The sequence below is a fragment of the Primulina eburnea genome, chromosome 11, assembly GCF_022965805.1.
Source record: "Primulina eburnea isolate SZY01 chromosome 11, ASM2296580v1, whole genome shotgun sequence".
NCBI lineage: Eukaryota > Viridiplantae > Streptophyta > Magnoliopsida > Lamiales > Gesneriaceae > Primulina > Primulina eburnea.
In genome coordinates this window covers 8040585-8065012 of record NC_133111.1, presented here as the reverse complement: position 1 = coordinate 8065012, position 24428 = coordinate 8040585, and the positions used below count along the sequence as shown (strand labels likewise).

The following is a 24428-nucleotide window of genomic DNA, read 5'->3' as shown; positions in this document are numbered from 1 at the left end:
TTCAATAACTCAAATGGCGTTTTTGGGACAATATTAGTTGGAACTCGGTTTAATATATATACAGCTGTCTTAAGAGCTTCAGTCCACAAGGCTTTAGGAAGTTTGGAACAACTTAACATGCTCTACACCATGTCTAATAATGTTCCATTTTTCCTTTCAGCTATGTCATTGTGGTCCGGAGAACCAGGCATAGTATATTGGGCAAAAATACCATGTTTTTGGAGAAACTTCGCAAACGAACCAGATACTTGTCCATTCTCAGTGTATCTACCGTAATATTCCCCACCTCTATCTGTTCACACGATCTTAATTTGTTTATCACATTGTTTCTCCACTTCAGCCTTAAAAACCTTAAAGGTTTCAAGTGCTTCATTTTTGTTATGAAGCATGTAGATATACATGTATAATGAATAATCATCAATGAAGGAGATGAAGTATTTCGGACTTTGCATGTCCATATCTAGACAACAAATATCTGAATGTATAATTTCTAATATTTATGTACTCTTCTCGGCACCTTTTTTAGACTTATTGGTCATCTTTCCTTTAATGTAGTCCACAAGTCTCAAAATCAGTAAATTCTAAAATACTGAGTACTCCATCATTTACTAATCTTTTAATTCTCTTTATGGAGATGTGTCTCAATCTCCAATGTCATAATATATAGGAATCTTCATTTATAACACATCTTTTAATACCTCCTTGAACATGCGTAGTGGTATTATTATTTTGTAAAGAAATAGAGAAAATATCATCAACCATTGTACCATTTCCAATAAGATTTGATTTATAAAACAAATTTATTGATTTATCAAAAAACTGAAAGGAATAATCAAGAGGTACAAGTTTTGAAATTGAAATTAAATTCCTAGAAAAACTAGGAACATAAAAGGTCTTTTTAAATTTTAAAATATAATCACTATTCAACACTAGGCAGCAAGTCCCAATAGCCTGCACATGCGAATACATCTTGTTTCCTAGATAGATGCTCCGCTCATTTTCTATTGGCTTCCTAAGGTTTTGCATACCCTGCAAGGTATTTATAACATGGATTCTAGAACCAGAATCAATCCATCATTTGTTATAAATCATATCAATCATATTAGATTCATAACAGACAAATGAAGTAGGAATACCTTTATTTTCAAGCCAATCTTTAAATTTAATACAATCCTTCTTCACGTGTCTCGTCTTTTTACAAAAAAAACATTTGGATTCTTTCTTGATGTGAGGTTGGGGTGGAATTATACCTTTCCCTTATTCCTTGACTTTGGCTTGCTTCTTATACTTTCTTTGTGTATTCATAAAAACATTATCGCTCGTTTTCATTAACAACATGGTCATTAATTCATTGATTGACCATTTATCCTTATGTGTGTTGTAGAAAATTTTGAAGGGTCCATATTGTTGTGGAAGAGTGCATAAAATGTAGTGCACAATAAAAGTTTCAGACATTTCCGCTTCAAGTGTCTTTAGTCGAGCCGCTATGTCTCGCATCTTCATGATGTGCTATCACACACCTCCCACACCGGTGAACCTTAATGAAGAAAATTTCATAACTAGGATGGTAACAAGTGCCTTATCTGAAGACTGAAATTGTTCATCAATAACCTTCAGTAATTCTCTGACATTATTATGCTGATCGAAAAAATCACGTATACCAGTAGAGATTTTTGTCTTTATGAACATTATGCAGAGTCGATTACATCGCTCCCATTTTTCATAAAGATCAACATCATCCAGAATGTTGTTTTCATTAATAGCAGATGGTTCGTTTTTTCGTATAGCATAATCAATATCCATCCACCCAACTGAAGAAGAATTCTTTTTTTCCGTATTTTGTAGTTATTACTCTTTAGTTCGAAAATTTCACATTTCATATCAGAAAAACTAGCAGGTTGCATAACTGCACAAAATATCATATGCTTAAAATTTTGAGACAATATCATGTTTTACCAATGTAATTCATGTTTTAAAAATCTAATGACATAAAATCTGCTTGTGGGCTAAAATTTTAATTCAATAAGATTTTTCTGTAACTTTATGATAAAACTATCAAAATTTATTTTCCTTAACTCCTGTTAATAAATTAAGAAAAATATAATTTGATATTTTAACCTAATTAGTTATATAAATTTAATAAAAATCCCTGTGGGGTAAAATTTATCATGGTTATATTATTAATTACAATTGATGTCCATTATGTGATCCAAATCCACTTAATGCACAATTTTTCATAATTAAGGATGTTGTGGCTATTCCTCAACTATTTAAAATTATACGGTTCAGCGGACAAAATTTTGGCTTTAATTTAATATTTTATATAATAATTATTTAGTAACATATTCAACATTTTCCAAGAATGCTCGCAGGAAAGATAAGTAGTGCTAAGGCCCTTTAAATACCTAACTCCTAATCAGAGCAACATTGCTCAGGGAGACCAGTGGCAAGTCAAGACAGTTTAAACCGATCTATGAAGAACACCCTCAGATCATGTTTTCTAACGTCACCTTATAATTATTATTCAACTTTATTATCTACATTTATGTGAATCTTTATAAGCCAAAAATTTCCATTAGATAGCTTTATATTCACATTTTTAATTAATATGAACAAATACATTCCCTATTAGTATTTCTCTTCAATCAAAGTTGTGATAAAGTGAGGATCACATTTACGTGAAAATGTGGTCTCTTCATCAGTTTTTCTCTTTTATCAGAGTAGTGATAAAGTGAGGATTATTTGTTCATTTGTGAAATCTGAAATATTTTATTTTATAATATTATATTCACATCTTAATTGATATGTTAATTTCAAATTATAAACGATTTAATATAATTTAATATGAGAATAATGTGAATACTGATGTATCAATTATTTTTTAATATTATTTACATTTTAAATTTCAAGAATAAATGCAAACATAATATTAAATTTACATGTACACATCAAACACTTATCCATAATATTTGACATTATATCTATCATGCAAAAATAATTTCTAAACATGTATTAGAAATTACGTCGAACTTGGAATTATTTAATGTGTACAAATTATTTAACCAAATGTTATATGTATACCGAATTATACTTAATAACACATTAATCATTATTTATTTATTATTATTATTATTATTATTATTATTATTATTGTTATTATTATTTTTTTAAAAAATAATAATAATAATAAAATTTTGTTACCGACAATGTTTTCAATTGTCAAATTGGTGTGGGTCCTACACTAATAATTTTTTTTAAAAAAAATTAATAATTACCGACAATTAATTGAAGAAATTGAAGTATGGGCTCTTTTGAATTCAATGCATTGCATGTAATTGAAGACAAGATTTCAATTCATTTGTCTCCCTCAAATGCACGTTATTTTGCATTCACAATTCATTATTGAAGCCAAAGTCATCTTCAACATTTGGCAATTTTTCTCCAGCTATCAAATTTCAGAAACCTTGTTCGATTTTCAAGATTTCAACCGAGAACAAAATCTTAAGACGAGTTTCTTAATATTGTTTTATCCGATCTTCAATTTTCATGTTTCTTATGAAAATTTCAAGAAACAAATTTTTCCAAAACTTTATGATTTCGGAAAAATGAAAACAAATTTTGAAGGCAGAGGTATCACGGCTCTAATACCAAATGTCAGAATTTTTCTCAAAAATCACGTTTTTACATATATATAAACATGATAAATAATATGTGGAAATAAATTGAGTGTTACCTCTGGCTATTGAAAATTTTTAACTTCTCTATTTTCCTCCGATTGAAGCCTTCTAAGCACTTCACACTCTCTGTACATGGTGTATAATTCTTATGAGGTGTGTGTTTAGGGACCTCAATCGCTGCTATTTATAGGCATCTCATACCATCGATGAGTTATTGTGAGAGCCTTGTTTTCAAAGAAAGAGGCGCATGCGTCTTAATTTTTTAAAGTTGAGGCAGCGTACGCATAAATTGTAGACAATGGCCGTCGCCATTTCCTACACGTTTTTTCTTCCTTTGATATGAGCCAATTTTCTTACAAACCTCTCTGTCGGCGGAGGCTGGATCTCAATTATTTGCTTAGCTTGGAACACCCGAGGGCTTGGGAACCCTCGAGTATTCAGGTATCTACGGCGTCTAATAGCAACGGTAAAAGCGGACTTATTTCAATATGGAAAGAAGAGGTAGATATCACATTAAAATCCTTTTCAAAAAGCCATATTGATTGTACAGTTAGCGAAGCTGGAAAAATATGGCGTTTTACCGAGGTCTATGGTCACTCCAATGCGAGCATGCGACATCTCTTATGGGACCTGTTAATACTGCTAGGAGCCTTACAAGAGCTGAGGGATTTACCATGGTTAGTTGGAGGAGACTAATGAAATCTGCCTTGATGGAGATAAATTTTGGGGGAAGGCCAAGCAGCTGACTAGAATGGAAGCTTTCCAAAGGAAAAAAAGGTCTCATTTTGAGCACTGTTTGGAGAGTTGGAAATGATGACTGTATAAGAATTTTCAAGGACAAATGGCTACAAATCTAAAGGATCCCATATCTGAGGTTGGAACTCATCTAAATCAGAGACAAAGTCGGTAAACTGATCCAACAAGGCAACTGGACCTTTCATAAGAGAAAATCTACCATCGTACATTGCGGACCAAGTGCTTGAGCTTCCACTAGACTTGCAAGTATAAGAGGACTCTCGCTTCTCGCCCAAGGTTTTGAAAATAATTTATATAGTAAGAAATGGATATATGAAGAAATAGGAATGCATGAACTGTTGTTTGTGGTATTCAAATTTGAGAGGAGAAGCAAGAAGAAAACAATGAAAAGAATTTTGTAGAGGCAAGTGTTGAACACTTTCTCCTTAAGAAGAATTTGCCCCTCACAATGTGCTAGAGATTTGTGACAATCTTCTCCCAAAATACAACTACAACACTTGAATAATGAGCACTCAAATATTCAAGTTCTATAACAAAGAAATTAAGGAACTCTCTTTTGTTGAAGAAGGAAGAAGAACAATATGCAAAATGCGTTTTAAAATTATGTTTTTATCTTTTTGATTTTCAATAAATCAAACATTTAATGTTTTTCATGTGAAATGACATGATCTTTCATTTATATGGGTGTCCCTTGGCCATTGTAACTGACCACAATCATCAAAAAATGCCAAGGAAATGAAAAACATCAGAAAATTCGAAGGGACACGAAGCTGGGCGCACCCGCTTGCGCGCTGCCGAGCGCTCTCGACAGTGCTCGGTAGGCGCGCACACATGCGCGGCTCTTCGCGCATGTGTGCGCCTGCTACTGCCGCGTGCGCACATGCACGCAGACTCGCGCGCTGCGGGCGCAGGATACTATTCACCGAGTTTTTTTTTTCATTTTTGTCCCTTACATGTTCCGACTACTCGATTTAAGTTCGTTCAACATTTGATGAACTCGTTTCGAGTTTAATTGAGAACCACCAAACTTAATATTCGTTCATTAAGATTCGTTCTTCGTTTCGATTTTTTCCAATCAAACACATTGATTTATTTGTTTAATTTTCATTCATTAAGCATCAAAATTCCAACATGAACCTCCTATGTGCGCCGATCATAGTTTATATGACTGGTGGAAGTTTATGTGGTCCCTTAAATTACCACCAAAAGTCCGCATTTTCTGGTGGTGTCTTTCAAATGATTTGATACCAACAACTGCTAATCTGATGCATCAGGTACCAACATCGCCGAGTTGGTCACATTGTGAGTTCCACTATGAAAGTATTATTCATGTTTATTTCGACGCCCGAACTCCAAAACTCTATGGAAAAAAATTGGTTTCTGGGTAACAATTAAGCAATTAGGAGATGCTAAAACTACAGAATTTATCGGATGGTTTAAAATGAAAGTTGCTATGAAATCATTCGAGGAGTTGGCAGTTATCATATGGGTAATTTGGAAATCCCGAATGGAACGAGCGCACGAGACTAGTAACGACATGAGGCACGGGGATGTATTAAGATTGGATTTTGATTCATGTGTCAATTATGAGAATCACAAGTTTGGCATTGGAGGAATGGTAAGTGACTGGAACAGACACGTTCGTTGGGCTTTCAGAAAACAAATCCTAAGGCCGTTATCAATGAAAGACAGAGAATTAAGAGCAATCAAGGAGAGACTTCATAAATCAATCCAACAATGTGACACGATTAACCAGATAGCTTCAGACTGTTTATTAGCAGTGCGAGCAGTCACCAAAACGACATAAGAGCTAGAATACTCATAGATGAGCATACGAGAGATTTATAATTTACTGGACACTATTGTAGGAGTAGAGATCATACATATATGACGAACAACAAATCAAGTAGCTCACGTTCTTGCCGCTTTTAGTTCTTCTTCCTCGACCCCTTTCTTTTCGGAGCCTAGAGATTTTCCTTCTTAGATGAATAAACTTGTAATAAAAATGATTCGCTATAAATAAATTTACAGATTTGTTCAAAATAAAATAAAATATATGAGATTTGTAATTAAAAACTTCAGCATTTCACCTAAAAAGGATATAGTTTTATTTAGAATAAGCAAATTTAAGCTTTTACTAACAATTTTATACATAACCTCTTAAATTGTTAAATAATTTTTCTCGTGCTTAGATCCGTATATTTTATATGACATACTTACAATTAAGTATTTTCGTCTATATAAGAAAATCTGCATTTTAGAAATGAGAATGTTACCAATAAAAATTATTTAATTATAATTATTTAATCAAAATAATTGTCATCAGTAAAAAAATCGGGATAATACCTTAAAATATATTTCTAATTTCAATTGATTTCCGATTATGTGTCTTTTCTTTTTAGCGAAATAAAATTGTCTACTTAATTTTAGATTCTAACACATTTTAGTCCCTAATTCCAATTTTACCCCTGGTTTTTTCCTTCGGCCCCTCATTATTCCCTGAAATAAATTAAATCTTATACATTTTGACCAAAATGATGCCAGGTTGTGCCCACTGGATTTTACAAAATACTCATAATAGCCCAACCACTCAATTGCAGTTGATGATTCATGTCGCGGAGCAACACCTTATTTCGTTTCCTACCTCTATTCATAAAATAAAAAAATTAAATTTTAAATAGATTCAACATGAGAGAAGCAAAGACATAGTAATTTTATCCAAACATAATATTTATTATTACATAAGCAATTCCTTGTAGAAGACATGACTACTTGTTTAACTACTTATTGTAGCCTGAAACTCAACAAACATAAACTGAAAATATTACCATGTTTATTTTGAAGAAATTTGAAGAGAAAGATCGATGTCTTCAACTTTTTTTGTCTTTGTATTTATTGAAATCTTGGTGAATTTGAAATCATGACTTCAAACCTGTAAATTATTTTTTTGTTATTGTTACTAGTTTTTGTATCGAATTATTGCTGGATACCTCTTGGAAACTTAGTAGCGGTTATGTCTTTATATTAGTTGATTCACATGCTCTCTTTAATATTTTTCGGTGAATCTTCTGTTTTTTTGTGATCCTCGAGGACATGTTTTCATGGTCTCTCACCACTTGGACTTATCTCTGCAATATGCTTATGGTCATATCTTGGCCGAAATTCCTTCCCAAATTCAGGCTCTTCTGGTTCGGGCAGATATTCACCGTTCATCTCCCAATATGAGTCATGTTGCAGAATTTTCGGCGAGTTTCTTTGTATCCAGACAGCTTGTTGTTCGACATAAAATTTCTTTTATTTTCGAATGCCTCTTCTACAAATACTGTAGCATTTTCAGTCATTGTTTTTAACATGAAAGATCCATCAATTAATTTCAATAAAATTTTAGTGAAAACTTAACTTTGTTAACCCTATGAGATGACCCTTATTCCCTATGTTGTCCTGAGGAGATGTCATCTTAAATAAGTGTGGCATCAAGAGGAATGCCATGTCTGAGCCTTTCCCAATCTTGATTTTGTAGCATGAGTAATTGGCCTCCTAATCTTGATGAAATGGAAAGCTATGTGTGAGCCTTTCCCAACTAGTTTTGATGTTGCACTGAAGAAGTATAGCTCCAAAATATCTCATTTCTAAGTTTCATGTGTTATTTCTTGGATATATTTTTGTAATAGTTCTATCCCTGGGAAACCGGGTGTTGTGGCATAGATTGAGACAAGATCCTCAAATTCATAACATAACTTGACATCCTTAAGATGGTTGTTGGGTTGCACACATACTTGGATATTTTCTTGCTATATCAACCCGACCTGTAGCCGAATGAATTTCTTATGTAGTTTTTAATTTATCCCAATTCTATAGATATACCTAACTGATAAATTATAGGCTCAATAGTGTCAACTTTAGATCTACCCTTGTCAGTTTGAGGTCTAAGATTGATCTCACCATCCCAAGGTAAAATGTTGACTTGATTACTCGAGATAGGAATCTGAAGCCTCAATTTTTGCTTGGACGGCTTGGACGGACACATCAAGAAATGATCATGACTTAGCATTTGTGGTGGAGGTATTTGAATCTTTACTTCAAGTATTGAGAATTGTACTCGAAAACTCTTCTTTTGATAACCCAATTGTTTTGGATTTTTCAGTACATACCACAATTGAGTGTATGCATGTAAACATTATGTGATTCGATCGGATATTGTGCTCTTATCAACTTTTTGTAGCATACCTGCAACTTATCCATTGAGGACAAGCTTGTTGAACTATTTTTGAAGCATTTCAAGTTGTTCTTTCAAATGCTTTCATATTTTTATGATAGAATCTATAATCAGTGTTTTACATATATTTTTAGAAAATATGCAAGAATATTTTCATGAGATTTAACAATATCTAAAATATAATTTTAATATAAATGTGTTTTAATAATCTATCCTTCTCGGGTTTGAGTTCGATTTTATTTTTCAAATGAATTTTTTGGCAATTAAGAAAGATGTTTATTTTTCAAAATCTCTTCTCACTACATAGAATTCATTTTCGTTGAGTCATTGTATGGCTTCTGCATCGGAGAATAGTCTACTACATTATCTGCATGGTTTTTCTCTTTCTGATGTGAACTCTGTAAAAACTGCTGCCCACCAATGGTCACTAGTGTCTGTGTTTAGTACCAGATCGTCTTCATCTTGTGGGATAATCATTTTTTGGGTTTTTTTTGTGTGCAAATCTCCTTTAGTTGGCTGATGTCTTTAGCGTGTTCTTTTATCCATACCAATCTTGCATCTTTATTTTGTAATTGACCGAAAAACTTCTTGTGTTTTGCTAGATTTTAAATAAACATTTAAGCAAAATTAACAACCCCTAAGAAAGTTTAAAGTTTCTTTTTGTCTTCGAGCTTTTTTAGAAAAGTCTGCACTTTTTCTAAAATATGTATCTTTAGATTTATGTCCGATTCATCGATCTCTACTCCAATGAATTCAATATTCTTTGTAGCGATGATCACTTCTTTTCAGATAAGATCATTCTTTTCTATTTACAATCTTAAGATAAAATATCTAAGTATTCAACACGTTCATCCATATTTTTAGATGTAATTAAACTAACATCTATATAGACAAACATAAAATCAAGATAATATTTAAATATATTATCTATTTTCCATTTAAATATCTAAAGTGCATTTGTCAATTTTATTAGCAACACTTCTCAAATATAATGACCTTAAGGTGTAGAAATAGCTGCAAATTTCTTACTTTCTTATTTCATTCGGATCTGATAGAATATGGGCTTGAAATCGAATTTACAAAATATTTTGGCATTGCGTATATAACTTATCAAATGATCCCTACTAGGTATAAATAACTATTAAATTCCAAAATTTTATTATTTTTTTGATAATTAATTACTGACCAGTGTTTGTTTCTTTTGATTTCATCTTGATTTCTTACCAAAAAGTCTGGGTTATTGTATAGTGATATTCCTAATTTGATTAAACTCAGGTCCCAATGTTCTTTGATAACAATATGCATATCTTTCTTATCAACGATTCTCATTTGGATAGGCTTGTATCTGACGAACCAATACTCTTTGTCTTCCTTTACTTTAAGATTGTCTTTGAGCTGATTTCATTTGCCAAGGGATTCTCATCGTAGCTTTTTTATAGATTTTTCTTGATATCTTTTAGAGATACATTTGATTCAAGCTCCATATATTTATGTTGTAAAGTTATCTTGAGGAATTTCATCTCTTTTGGTTGGAGATCTTGTTTTGCTCTTATTTGGAGCATAGTTTGTCGAAACCTTCTTGAGTTCTTCATTTTTTGCTGTAGAAATTTCTTTCATCGCCTTGCTTGCTGCAAAATTGGATCGACCTTTTTTTTAAAAAAAATGCTTCTCTTAGTCACTGAACCATGATTTTTATGATCTAATGGTGTTATGAACATTAGTATTCTAGTGATTCTCTTTGGAAAGATAATCTTTTTGGTTCCAGCCTAAGACTCTTATTTTTTTGTAAAATTGGTTTGTTTTGGATCTTGATATATGTTATCTTTTATTAATGAAAACTCGATTCTTTATGATTAAATTTCATGAGATATTTTCTAAATATTTTTGGTATTTCGATAAACTCATTTCTAATTAATAGTTATTCATTATTTGTATTAGACAAAGCATATAAAACCCGAAAGATAATAAAAAATGACATATTATCTTCGTTCATCAATCTTTTTTCCCTTGAAGTTTTGATGTAACATCAAGGCTCAGTTGAAATCTTTATCTGTCAAGTTATAGGCAATCTTTGGATAAATGTTTTCTACAATTTTCCCTACGCAAATATTTCCTGAGATAGTTCTCAATATAATCTTGAACATTACCCATTTGTAATCTTATTTTACTTCTTCGTAAAGAATTAACTTCAACTCCGTCCAGTTTTCCGTAATTTCATTGAAATTGTTAGTTCCTTTCTAGTAACTTTATATATTAAGTGATTCTTTCTGTTTCTTAGGCCAATATTTCTTAAGAACTTTTCAAGTTTTTCTGCCAAGAAACCTTGATATCTCAGTAGATTAGGATTTTTTCTTATGATTTTTTGGACCATATGATGAGATATATTGTATTGTTAAAGAAACTAGACAAATCTTCACGTGTTTCGTGTCGAAAAACTTCTTCTTCCGTCACACTCCAATTCTATCATGAAGAAACCAAACAAATATTCATGTGTTTTGTGAGATCCCATGATCTGATTAACGTTAATTACCTAAATTATGAGTAGTAAATCATCTCATAATATAATTGTATTTGGAAATGGATTTGAAATAGTCTATTAAATTTTAAACTAGTATATCTAATTTTGTTTGTTTTAAACAAAATAGTGAATTAAATTTAAAAATAATACATTAGATTTTGATGGCAAACTTGTAAATATTTTGACAAATAGTCAATTAAATTTAAGGGCAATTTTGTAATTACCAAATGAAAGGCTATTGGATGCATGTTAGTGGATGTTTGTCTTTCGTGCCAAACAATTAGCACATTTGACTGAGAATTAAGTCGGTTAAGGCAACACTCATGCATTTAAATTTTTACCAATAATAATAACATAATTCAGGAAAGAATTGAGCGGAAGAAACGAAAGGTGAAAAGAAGAAAGGAATTCTAGTATTTGCTCAAAATAAAGCTCCATTCCATCGTAACTCTTCAAGTTGGGAGTGGTGTAGCATAAACTTTGAAATAAAGTAAGCTTTATTTAGATTTTGAGATTGTGATTTACTGTTTGGCTACGCATATTTGTTTGAATTTCTTCGATTTTTGGAATAAATTCGATAAATTGTTAAATCATACTGAAAATGAAAATTGTTGAATAATGTATGGTTTTAACGAAGAAGGGATGATTATAGTGATGTTATTTTAAATTATTCTCAATTTATTATAATTAGGAAAATTCAACGATTGAGATTGAAGAATTATTTGTCAGTTATTATTAATTCTGATAAATATATGCGGTAGAATAATCGACAAGAAACTAAGTTTTGAAGTTGGAATTGAATTTGTTATGATTTCAATTTGATATGAAATTTCAAAGTTTCAAAAGATATTTGAAACTTATATTGTTGATTTTGAATGATGTTATTGATTGAAATGAATATGTTATTGATTTAGATAGATTTTTATACTGATATCTTCAAGCTACATCGATTGGAACGAAGAATTGAGGTATATTGCGACCTAGTAACATACGACAGGTATTTGTATCATATGATATATGTTTGATTGATAATATATGTCTATATGTCTTATTTTTTGAGTTGATGTGGCATACATAACATACACGTTGAGTTATGATCCTTGGATACCTTGATATGATTGGATTTGATCCTGGGGTTTGTGAACACGATGCTATGTTTGGCATTATGTGGCCCTTAAAACATAGTCATTAGTGGCCCCGATGATTGATTGAGAGTTCAGATTTGATGGCATTTTGTCGACGCTATCATACGAGTATCCTTGATTGAGGTCGGTGTGCCAGCTTATATATATATGTATATATATATATATATGTATCTATATACCGGGACATGTCCCGAGGATATGAGTTGTTTGTCTGTATTTTGGTTTGATAATATGTGGGCATATTTTATGATATGAGATGAAATACTATTTTTAGTATTCAAATAAGATGTTTTAGGCTCATTGTAAAGAAAATTTAAACTTGTTTTTCCACTGTAATTAATTAACACTAATCAAATTACATTGTAATAACGATTAGGAGTTAAGGGCCCCACATGTTTTGTGTCGAAAAACTTTTACTTCAGTCACACTCTGATTCTGTCTCTCCATCGGATTCTTCTTGGCTTAAGACTTCTTCTTATTTTTCATATATACTTTCGACTGAGTGAATATTCTCAAACTGATAAACTTGAACCAGGTCTTGGTAATAGACTGCTTTTTCAATATCCGAAATTTGCTCGAAGCGCCTAATTCCATTTTTCTCGTTTTCGATGTATTTGGTTGAAATGTGTCTTCTTGATCCATGTGTCCAATAATTGAAGTCTTAAACGAGCTCTTCAGAATGTATTTCTTGTTGGTGTTAGTCTAGTACTTCGAGATGAATTTGACTCTTGGGATGAAATACTGCTTATTGAAGGTCACCTTTTTGCCAAATTTATAATATCTAACTTTATATCTGGACTATATTGTTCTTGGTTTCCAACAACTTTGGTCATTTACCACTTCACACAACAATTAAAATTTTTCTCATTACTTTATAACACTTAAATTTTTTCTCTCTTACACGATTTTACTACTTCACAACACTTAAAATTTTTCTCTCTTACACGATTTTATCACTTCACACAACACTTAAAATTGTTCGCATTACTTCATAACACTTAAATTTTTTTTCTCTTCCACGATTTTACTACTTCACAACACTTACATTTTTTTCTTACACGATTTTACTACTTCACCACACTTAAAATTTTTATCTCTTACACGATTTTAGTTTCGATTGTTAGTTTCTTTTAGATTTATTAAATTATTAAAAGAATTTTTTTTTTTTATTTTTCAAAACAAATTAGTGACGGAAATCTTGATTAAAGACCGTCGCTAAAATCCGTCGCTACATTTAGCGACGATTTTGAATAAAACGTCGCTAATTTTATTAGCTGACGGTTTTGGAAAAACGTCACAAATTGTACCTACCACAACGGATAAAAACCGTTGTCGTTGAACGGACTTTCAACAACACCCTCAGCTACAACAATTTTAAAAAGGATACGACAACGAATAAAATTCGTTGTCGTATGCTGTTTTTGTTGTAGTGTTCGTATCAAGAACTGGCGATTTTTCCCTGGAAAATGTTGAAACAAGGGCTAGGCTGCTGCAAGGTTTACATATCTGAAAGCAGAAACAAGACTGCATTGGTGGCAATTGAGAAGGCAGCGAAATTGTATCCAATTCACTTACAATAGAGTTGGGTATACCCTTGTTTCAGAAATGGGTTAAAACCCAATTTCATGTTCATTGAGAAACTGCGTTTTTGAAATAGCAAAAGTAGCTTTTCAAGAAATTGATCTTGAAACGCACAGTGGGACTCACCCTAGGCTTGGTGTCATGGACCACATTTGTCTCCACTCTTTGGGTGGCATTTCACTGGACCATGTTGCAACAACTGCTAAATCTTTGACTTGTGAGTGTGAGTAAAAAACATAATCACGTAGTTTTGGGTGAAACATCTTGAGTTCAGTGTGAGATTGATAAGAGGGTGTGGTTCAGTTAATGTTGGAGATGCTTGTTCATACGCAGTAGAAACTCCGTATCATGGATTCTTGTGCTCAATTTATAGGGGAGAGATTAAAATCTTAGGAGGTTATATGATATTTGATACCCAGGGATGCCATACAAATCGAGATCACACCGGATCATGGGCCCCATCTTATCCCTAGCCAAGTTAAAAGACCCATTACAGGCCCATGTATTATCCTATAAATATCAGATTTGAGTGTCCAACTCATTCATATCCATTATATTACTTTTCAGCAGCACCTTTAGCTGCTATTCCCTTATATCATCGGTCTCTGATTTGATCGTAAGAGGGGCTACGCCGAGACACCCTCCTGGCCCCCTTCTAACGGTCTCATTCGTGATTTCAACCTAGAGTAAATTCGAGGTCTGAATTTGGACTAGCGTCATCTGTTGGAACCGGACCTTAAATTTTCAGTGAATATCAGTATTTGTGTGATGATCTATGGATCTGGTGTGGAACTCTTTAGATGTAGGTGTTGGAAGTGAGTTCAGAGCAAAAAAAAACTCTGTAACATAGTAGCCCGGGAAAGATATTAAGTCACGATCTCTCGTCATGGTCAATTCAGTTGATTCATTTAACATTAAGATTCGACCTCATTGATTCGATCATGTAGAAACTTCTACACTTGCTCTTTCATAATCTTGAAAACTCACTGGTGAAGTTTTAAGATTAGTTTTGTTGTTGTGTTTCTTTTTTATAAAGGTATCAGTCTGTGGTTCTTGACACAAGTTCTTGCACGCACGCCGATCCACATTATCTTGATTTTTCTGCAGCCATTAGAGTTTATGATTTCTTTACATTATAACTCTACATTAGTTTCCTGAGTCTGCAGTTGCCACCTTCCTATACGGAGCAGCACATCATGATGGAAGATCCCTCGATTCTATCAGAAGAGAGCTTGGTTACTTCAAGCCGAATTCCACGATGAATCAGTGGACAGGTTGGTCGTCAAGGCCGAGATCAGAATCTTTGCGGCTGACTCCAGACGAGGGCCCTCCTCAAGCTCTTCAAAGAAAAGGTGTTCTTGTGATTGGAGCAACCCAATGGGTAGATAACCATCTCACTTTTCTCTAATGACATTGTCACATTAATTCATAAAATTTCAAGAAGTGTAAGTCGTAGGGGACGCGGGCTCACGTCTGTGCAATCCATGGAACTTGCTCGTGGTGACGACGTGATTGAGGTGGCTTGCAACTTACTCGAAACAACTAGAACCGGTGGCGATGAAGTTCAGCTTCATGTTGAGCGGCTTGCGAGGGAGGAGCAAGTGGAAGTGGGGAAGGAATACTATACTTGATACTCACGGGAAATTTCGGGTCCGATTCCAGCAAGTTTCACTAGTCCAGACGCAGGTTCTGAAATTACCCTGAGCCTGAAATCACAAATAAGATCGTTAGGAGGGGGCAAGGAGGGTGTCCTGGCGTAGCCCCTCCGACGCTCAAGTCAGAACTGAAGATATATGAGGGGGAGCAGCTAAGGGTGCTGCTGAAAACAATATATTGAATGAATGAATTAACACTCAAACCTGGTATTTATAAGAGAATACCTGAGCCCTTGATGGGCCTGTCTTCCATTTGGGCTTAGGATAGGCCAGGGGTAGTGGGCCCATCCATGGGTATCACCAGTCTCCCCCTCTCTAGTCAAACTGAATCGCAGGTTCGAAGTTCGATTAGTTGTGCTGTCCTCGGGTTACCGGGTGCGAGTTGTGCATTTTCTTCCAGCCGTTCGTCAGTCTCCAATGATTTAGAAACAAATCAAATCGCAATCCTGCTCTGCGAGAAAAGATTTGATCTGGGTTTCCTCCCTGCTCTGGTCACCTGCTTATTTCATTCTCACTTCTCCCATACAGAATTTCCTCTGCACTTCACATACGCTCCACCTTCGCAACCCACCTTCTCACTCTATTAGTATGTCCCGTGAACTCGTCCAGCGCGTGCCCAGCGTCCCTGCCGCAGGCCCGCCCAAGTGCGTCTTGCCCCTGCCACAAGCTCGCCCGGCCTCAGCCGCACGATCGCCCGGCCTCAGCCGTACGCTCGCCCGAACGCTCGCACAGCCGCTCGAGCCACGCTCGCCCAGCGCCTCGCCCCTGTCATAAGCTCGCCCAGCGCTCCTGCCGTAAGCTCGCCCATCGCCTCGCGCACACAAGCGCTACGCTCGCCCGGTGCCACGCCCCGACAGCGCCTCGCCCCTGCCACCTGCTCGCATGAGCGCTCACACAGTTGCTCACCCCTCGTCCTTGCCACGCTCGCCCAGCGCCCCTGCCACGCTCGCCCCAGGCTCGTCCAGCGCTGCTCCAGGCTCGCCCAACGCCAGCTCGCCACAACGCTGTTCCAGGTTCTCCCGACGCCCATGCACGCTCGCCCGAGGCTCGCCCAGCGCCCAGCACCATGCTCGCCCGAGGCTCGCCCAGTGGTGCTCCATGCTCGCCCAGCGCCCACCTCGCCTAGCCTCGCCCAACCGCTGGTCCATGCTCGCCCAACGCCAGTTCGCCCAGCACCCACCTCCGCCTATCCTCGCCCCAGTGCTGCTCCACGCTCGCCCAACACCAGCTCGCCCCACGCCGCTCCACGCTCCCCCAACACCAGCTCGCCCCTCGCCAGCCCAAGCTCGCCGCTCGCACACCCATCCCACACTCTTGCTAGCACCTCACGATCCCCGTAATTTTCGCCGCGGCAAACATTTTTCGTTATAGACAAACCAAATAAATTTTTCTCCTCCCAAACTCTGCTCCTCTACTATGCGATTCTTTAGTAGGAAAATTTTTATTTAATTCTCCTCCTTCACTCTACTCCTCTGCTAGGCAATGCCTTAGCAGGAAAATTTAATTTTTCTCTGGCCCAACTCTGCTCCTCTGCTAGGCGATGCCTTAGCAGGAAAATAAAGATTTCATCTCGTCACCCTCTAACTCCTCTGCTAAGCGACGCCTTAGAAAGAAAATAAAGTTTTCACCTCGGCACTCTCTAGCTCCTCTACTAGGCGATGCCTTAGTAGGAAAATAAAAATTTCACCTCGTCGCTCTCCAGCTCCTCTACTAGGCGATGCCTTAGTAGGAAAATAAAAATTTCACATCGTCACTCTCCAGCTCCTCTGCTAGGCGACGCCTTAGCAGGAAAATAAAGATTTCACCTCGTCACTCTCTAGCTCCTCTACTAGGCGATGCCTTAGTAGGAAAATAAAAATTCAACCTCCTCACCCTCTAACTCCTCTGCTAGTGATACCTTAGCAGGAAAATGAAATTTCAACGCCCCCATCCTCTAACTCCTCTGCTAGGTGACACCTTAGCAGGAAAATAAAAATTCAACACCCTCACCCTCTAACTCCTATGCTAGGTGACACCTTAGCAGGAAAATAAAAATTCAACCTCCTCACCCTCTAACTCCTCTGCTAGGTGACACTTTAGCAGGAAATAAAAATTCAACCTCCTCACCCTCTAACTCCTCTGCTAGGTGACACCTTAGCAGGAAAATAAAAATTCAACGCCTCAATCCTCTAACTTCTCTGCTAGGTGATACCTTAGCAGGAAAATAAAAATTCTACATACCCACCCTCTACCTCCTCTGCTAGGTGAGACCTTAGCAGGAAAATAAATATTCAACACCTCCACCCTCTAACGCCTCTGCTAGGTGACACCTTAGCAGGATAATAAAGATTCAACGTCTCCACCCTCTAACTCCTCTGCTAGGTGATACCTTAGCAGGAAAAAAAAAAATTCAACGCCTCCACCCTCTAACTCCTCTGCTAGGTGATACCTTAGCAGGAAAATAAAGATTTAACGTCTCCACCCTCTAACTCCTCTGCTAGGTGATACCTTAGCAGGAAAATAAAAATTCAACACCTCCACTATCTAACTCCTCTGCTAGGTGAGACCTTAGCAGGAAAATAAATATTTTCTTCTACACGCTGCTCCTCTACTATGCGATGCCTTAGTAGGAAAATAAAATTTCTCTTCCACCCCAACTCTGCTCCTCTGTTAGGCGATGCCTTAGCAGGAAAATAAAATTTCTCTTCCACCCCAACTCTACTCCTCTACTAGGCGATGCCTTAGCAGGAAAATAAAATCTTTCTACCACCCTAACTCTGCTCCTCTGCTAGGCAATGCCTTAGCAGGAAAATAAAATTTTTGCTCCTCCCCCCCACTGCTCCTCTGCTAGATGATGCCTGTTATCCTCATTCATTCCCCTCCTCGGCTCGACGGGCTCCTGAGAGACATCTTGACATCGACCTTCCCCTCTCTGCTCCCCGATCCTATGACTTGTCCATGGAGGGCCTTGACCACGCCTATGGGACGAGCGAGACCTCTGTCGGCTCCTGGATGAGGATCATTCTCGTATATCCCGCAAAGGCAATATAGCACTGCACTCAACCCTTTGCGACTTCTCCCATCTCCCCTCGGACTCCCTCACTTCCATCACCTTGTCCCGACTCCCATCCAGAGGAACATGGGATGAGAATTGTCCTCTGCCCCTAGCCTTATCATCCTCTCTCTCGCCCGCACCTCTCTTCCTACTTCCTCTTTCTGTTCCCTCAACTCTACTTCCCCCAAGTCGCTGCTCCATCCTCTTATGCCGCTGGGCATCTTCGAGATTTACATATTTTTCCGCTCGAGATAACAGATCATCATAACTTGATTGAGATTTCTTCACTAACGATTTAAATAACTCTCCTCCTCTAAGTCCCTGGGTAAAGGCAATTATCATGATGTTAGGAGTGACCACTGGTATCTCTAACGCTGCGTTGTTGAAACGCATAACAAACTCTCGCAAAGTTTCAGCTTCTTGTTGTTTCACCACAAACAGGCTCAAATAGTTTTTTTGGTGTTTTTTGTTGCTAGCGAATCTGTGCAAGAAAGCAGATAAAAAATCCTCGAAAGATCGTATAGAGTTGGGCTGCAAGGTGTTAAACCATTGCTGGGCTGACCTCACCAACGTGCCCAGAAACACCCTGCACCTGACCCCATCTGAATATTGATGTAATAGGACCGTATTCTCAAATCTCCCCAAGTGTTTTTCGGGCTCAGTATGTCCATCGTACTCTCCCACATTCGACTGTCAAAAATTTGGAGGAAGTCCTTCTTCTAAAATGGCTAATGAAAAGGGACTTCCTCTCTTGGGTGCCGGCGTTCTGCTTCCCAACTGCTGCCTCAACATCTGTATTTCCTTCCACATTTCTCTCATCTCACCAATCTCCCCACTTTGGTGGGGCTGTGTCTCTTCAACCCTGCTCTGGTGACCCTCAGCATTTTCCTCTTGCACTTGGCGAGTGGCTTGCTCTTCAGCAAACATAGATTCTTGTTTCTTCTTCATAGCCTCATCCACTGTCCGAGTGTAAAGTGGCCCAACTTCTCCAGGGTCAAGTTCCCCACATTTTCATTAGGACGGGGTTGCTCGACCCTGTTCTCTTGACGAGGCTGTTCTGTTCTCGCCTCCTGATGGGGTTGTTCCTGCCTTGCCTCAGCATGAGACTGTTCGGGTCCCCTCTGAGGAAACGATGTTGCTGAGGTAGCTCTTCTACTCCCTATCTTCCCTACCATCTCTACGTCTCAACTCAAATGTTCCCACAGACGGCGCCAAGTGATACTCAAGGGAAATTTAGGGTCCGATTCCAACAAGTGTCACTAGTCCAGACGCAGGTTCTGAAATTACCTTGAGCCTGAAATCACAAATAAGATCGTTAGGAGGGTGTCCTGGCGTAGCCCTTCCGACGCTCAAGTCAGAGACTGAGGATATATGGGGGAGCAGCCAAGGTTGCTGCTGAAAATAATATATTTGGTATTTATAAGAGAATACATAGGCCCTTGATGGGTCTGTCTTCCATTTGGGCTTGGGATGGGCCAGGGGTAGTGGGCCCATCCATGGGTATCAATACTGATCTTTCGCGAGACAGGTTAGTTGAAAAATATTTCGAGCTGATTCGTACCGTTAAAGATGCATAGGCCAAAGTTGATCAAGTATCATCGGATGTATTTGTATGACTTATTTTTACTCCATTAATTTAATACCATTTACATTTGTTTTTGGTTTTTGGTCTTTCTTTATGCTTTCTTATTATAATTATTTTAAATTTTGTATAGTTAACAAAGATCCTTAGGCACGTCATATCCAAGCATTTGCAAATTGCAATTGACATTTAATTTTTGTAGAAACCAACTAGCTAATTGATTAATCATTAATAATTTCAACTTCGGAAGAATGTATCTAAATTGGTGGAGTATGTGTACTTGTAATCAACTGATCATATGTTTTATTCCCTACCAACACTTTTTTGAGTGACTTTGTCACACAAGATTTGCCTAGTATGGTTTACTTGGTTGACGTATTTTATGAACTACTGTGAGTTTATAAACTATTGTGTTTAATCCAAAAATTTACTCGGTGTACATCTACAAAACAGTGGCAGCATGTCGTCCCGTCACACAAAAAAAATATTAATAATTCCATTGTTGACAACGGTACACAAATCATGATTTTGACAAGGATTTTGAAGAGCATTAATTATTTTGACTAATGAAAACCCATAATTATCTAACTAATCAAAAATCATTTTATAAAATATCATTAATATTTTATACTCCATTTTGTGATTTACTTTTTGTTATACAAATTTACAAATGGTATGTATACTTGACTTTAATATTTATTATTCAACAAGAAAATATTTGCATTATTGAAATTATTATACTCAATCAAAAAATTGAACGGGAGATTTCATCCCCTCAATCATTTATAATCAATGGATTCGACTCAAAAATAATTATACTAAAAAATAATTATGAAAGCAATAAGCATACGGCATGTGCATTTGGCTCCCTAACTAAAATAAGAAAGAAAATAAATAGCTGTAAGCATTTCAATTTTCAAACTGATTTGTAACCCAATATTGACCGAATTTGTACGTTTTATTACAAAATATTTTTTAAATTGAAATTTTAAAAATGTTTTTATGTAAAAGTTGTGATATGTTTGTGTTTGAATACATAAATAAAAAAAATGTTGTGAAAAAGTAAATATTTATGGTAAAAAGTAAAAATCTCAAACTCTCAAAATTTACCAAACTACACACTTTATAATATTTTTCTCTCTACTCAATTGTGAATTTCTTCACAAATGGTGAGCCTATTTATAGAATTTCTTTACAAATAATCCAAAAATAAAATACATCATTACCTACACTAATTTTCAATATTTACAACTCTTATTTTCAACATTCAAATATTCAATACACACATTTCAAATATTATTTTTCAACACTCCCCCTTGTGATGATGATCATAATGATTGTCTTCATTACGTGTTTTTATATTGCCTCGTTAAAAACCTTACAAGGAAAAATCCATTGGGATAAAAACTATAGTAAGGAAAAAAAAGTGCAGTCACGTAAACTCTCCCTCATGTTGACATGAACAATTCTTCACAAATTTCGTAGATTGCGCATCCCAATATTATATATCTGCTTTCTGAATATCGTCGTAGGAAGTGCCTTTGTGAAGAGATCCGATAAGTTTTCACTTGATTGAATATGACTTTTTAAATTTATAAAATTTAATGTAACATGTTTTTTAAAAATTGTTTGGTTACAAAATTATTTTATTTTTTTTTCAAATTGAAAAACTCATTTAAAGCTCCAAATTTGGCTTTAAAAACACTAATTTAAGCTTTCTTATAATGACATAATAACCTGTCACTAAGAGCCGAAAGGAACTACACAAAATGGCGGATAGTTAAGCAGAAAAAGCCAAAAATAAAAGTAAATTAAAAAAAAATTAAACAGAGGAGAAAGGACCCTAAATTACCGGTGTGAAACACATTTCTTTAGGGGGAAAAACTTCGAATATTATTAATTAGTAATCAACTAGCACCCTCTTGGTTTTTTTTTTTTACAAAAACTTGTGTAAGACGGTCTCACGAGTCGTATTTTGTGAGATAAATCTCTTATTTGTATCATCCATGAAAAATTATTACTTGTTATGTTAAGAGTATAATTTTTTATTGTGAATATCGTTAGGATTGAGCCATCTCATAGATAAATATTCGTGAGACCGTCTCACAAGAAACCTGCTCTTTTTTTTTAATTAGTCATATAAATTTTAAACATTCAAAAATTAGGGTATAAATTTATATTTTTTAATAAAAAATTGTTTTTAAAATTTATATGAGTAATTTTGGTATTTTAAAAAACTCACTATGACACCAAAATCATTTACTATGCTTTTCAAACTTAATAATAATAATTAATGCATCGGCACATACATTACATGTTTGTACAGACTTTTATAATTAATTTGATTTATATTTAAATAATAATAATATCATAACTGTAAAAACTAATGAGATCCATCATATACAATTTGAAATGATTATATTCAATTAAAAGTTATGTCATTATTGTAAAAATTAATAAAAAGACATATTGCAAAAACAAAAAATCACTTGTATTATTGAGATTCTTATTATAATATAGAGATAATAATAATAATAATAATAATAATAATAATAATAATAATAATAATAATAATAATAAAGATATTGAAAATATTTTATACAAGTTGTGGCAATTAATAATAATAATAATAATAATAATAATAATAATAATAATAATAATAAAGAAATTGAAGATATTTTATACAAGTAGTGGCAAATAATTTAGCCGCAATCCGACATCGGATTCTAGTCGAATAAAAATTTATTGTTTAGTTGACTTTATTTCAATGGGGACATTGTATATAATGCTTGAAATATGATATTCATTTGGGTACTTTTTTTAATTAATTATTTGATTTCCCATTCCATGTTATTATGATAATCACAAATAATAGTATTTTACAGTATCAAATATCTTTTTCTATGAGATGAATCAATTATACTCGTATTTAAAATAAGAAATAATATTTTTAGTATAAAAAGTAATATTTTTTCATGATAAACATAATAAAAAATTTGTATCATAAAATTGACTCGTGAGATCATCTCACGATTTTTTTTCCACAAAACATAGATATTGTTCCTCCATGATTTTAACCTGCAAGATGCTAGCAAAATTACTTGGAATTTAATAAAATCAATCCAATATCCACGCAGTTTACGCGGTATAACAATTCGACTGATTGGAAAAACTATGGTTTCAATAGAAATAAAAATTTTATAAAAAAGAAAAACCTTATGATGTAAAATTCGGATTTCATTTTTAATTCGGATACTGATTCACGAGGGAATTTTTTTTTTACACAAAACAAATGACAATTTATATCCGACAAAAACTTGTGTGAGATGGTCTCACGGATCGCATTTGTGAGACTGATATCTTATTTGGGTCATCCATGAAAAAGTATTACTTTTTATGCTAAGAGTATTACTTTTTATTGTGAATATGGATAGGGTTGACCGTCTCACAGATTAAGATCCGTGAGACGGTCTCACATGAGACCTACTCTTTATATCCTTGCAAATTAAATATGCCTAAAATAAATTTTTATATAACTAGAAATAACAATAATAATTTTTACAAAAAATCGATATAAAGTATAGCTAAGTCATTTTTTAAAAAAAATCTTAAGATACATTGTCACGCTCATGGTGCTCAATGAGTATGACGATAGATATTTAAAAGTTGAGGTCTTTAGTAGTCCGACTTTGTGACATCAATTAGTTTTTACAAAAACACTTTATCTATTTAGATAAGTAATGTTTTTAATATAACTTACTCATAAATATACAAGGCAAAAACTTGTGTGAGACGGTCCAACGGATCGTATTTTGTGAGACGAATCTCTTATTTTGGTCATCCATGAAAAAATATTATTTTTATGCTAAAAGTATTACTTTTTATTGTGAATATCAGTATGGTTGACCCGTCTCAAAGATCAATATTGGTGAGACCGTCTCACAAGAAACCTACTATAAATACAATATCTCATCCACTTTAAAAATTCAAAATTTCACGTGTCATCTATATAAATTACGTATTTAATATAGTTGCATATAATTTTTTAATTAATAATTAAAAACTATAACAAAATTTTATGAATGAACTCAATTTGTTAATTATCATGATTATGATTCATATGCGTGTTTCGAAAACCCAAGCCAACTAGCCATATACCGAACAAATAATCCTCTTACAGACTCCTAATTTCTTCAATTTTGTGACGTATATCAAAATCAATTAATAAAAAAAATAGCGTTATCGTTTTTTTTTTAAAAAAAAT

General features: G+C 34.9%; 1 pseudogene; it reads left to right on the top strand.

Annotated features, from left to right (window-relative positions):
* Nucleotides 1-4246: 4246 nt before the first annotated feature.
* LOC140805352 (formiminotransferase cyclodeaminase-like protein) lies at nucleotides 4247-16135 on the top strand (annotated as a pseudogene).
* The last annotated feature ends 8293 nt before the right edge of the window (nucleotides 16136-24428 follow it).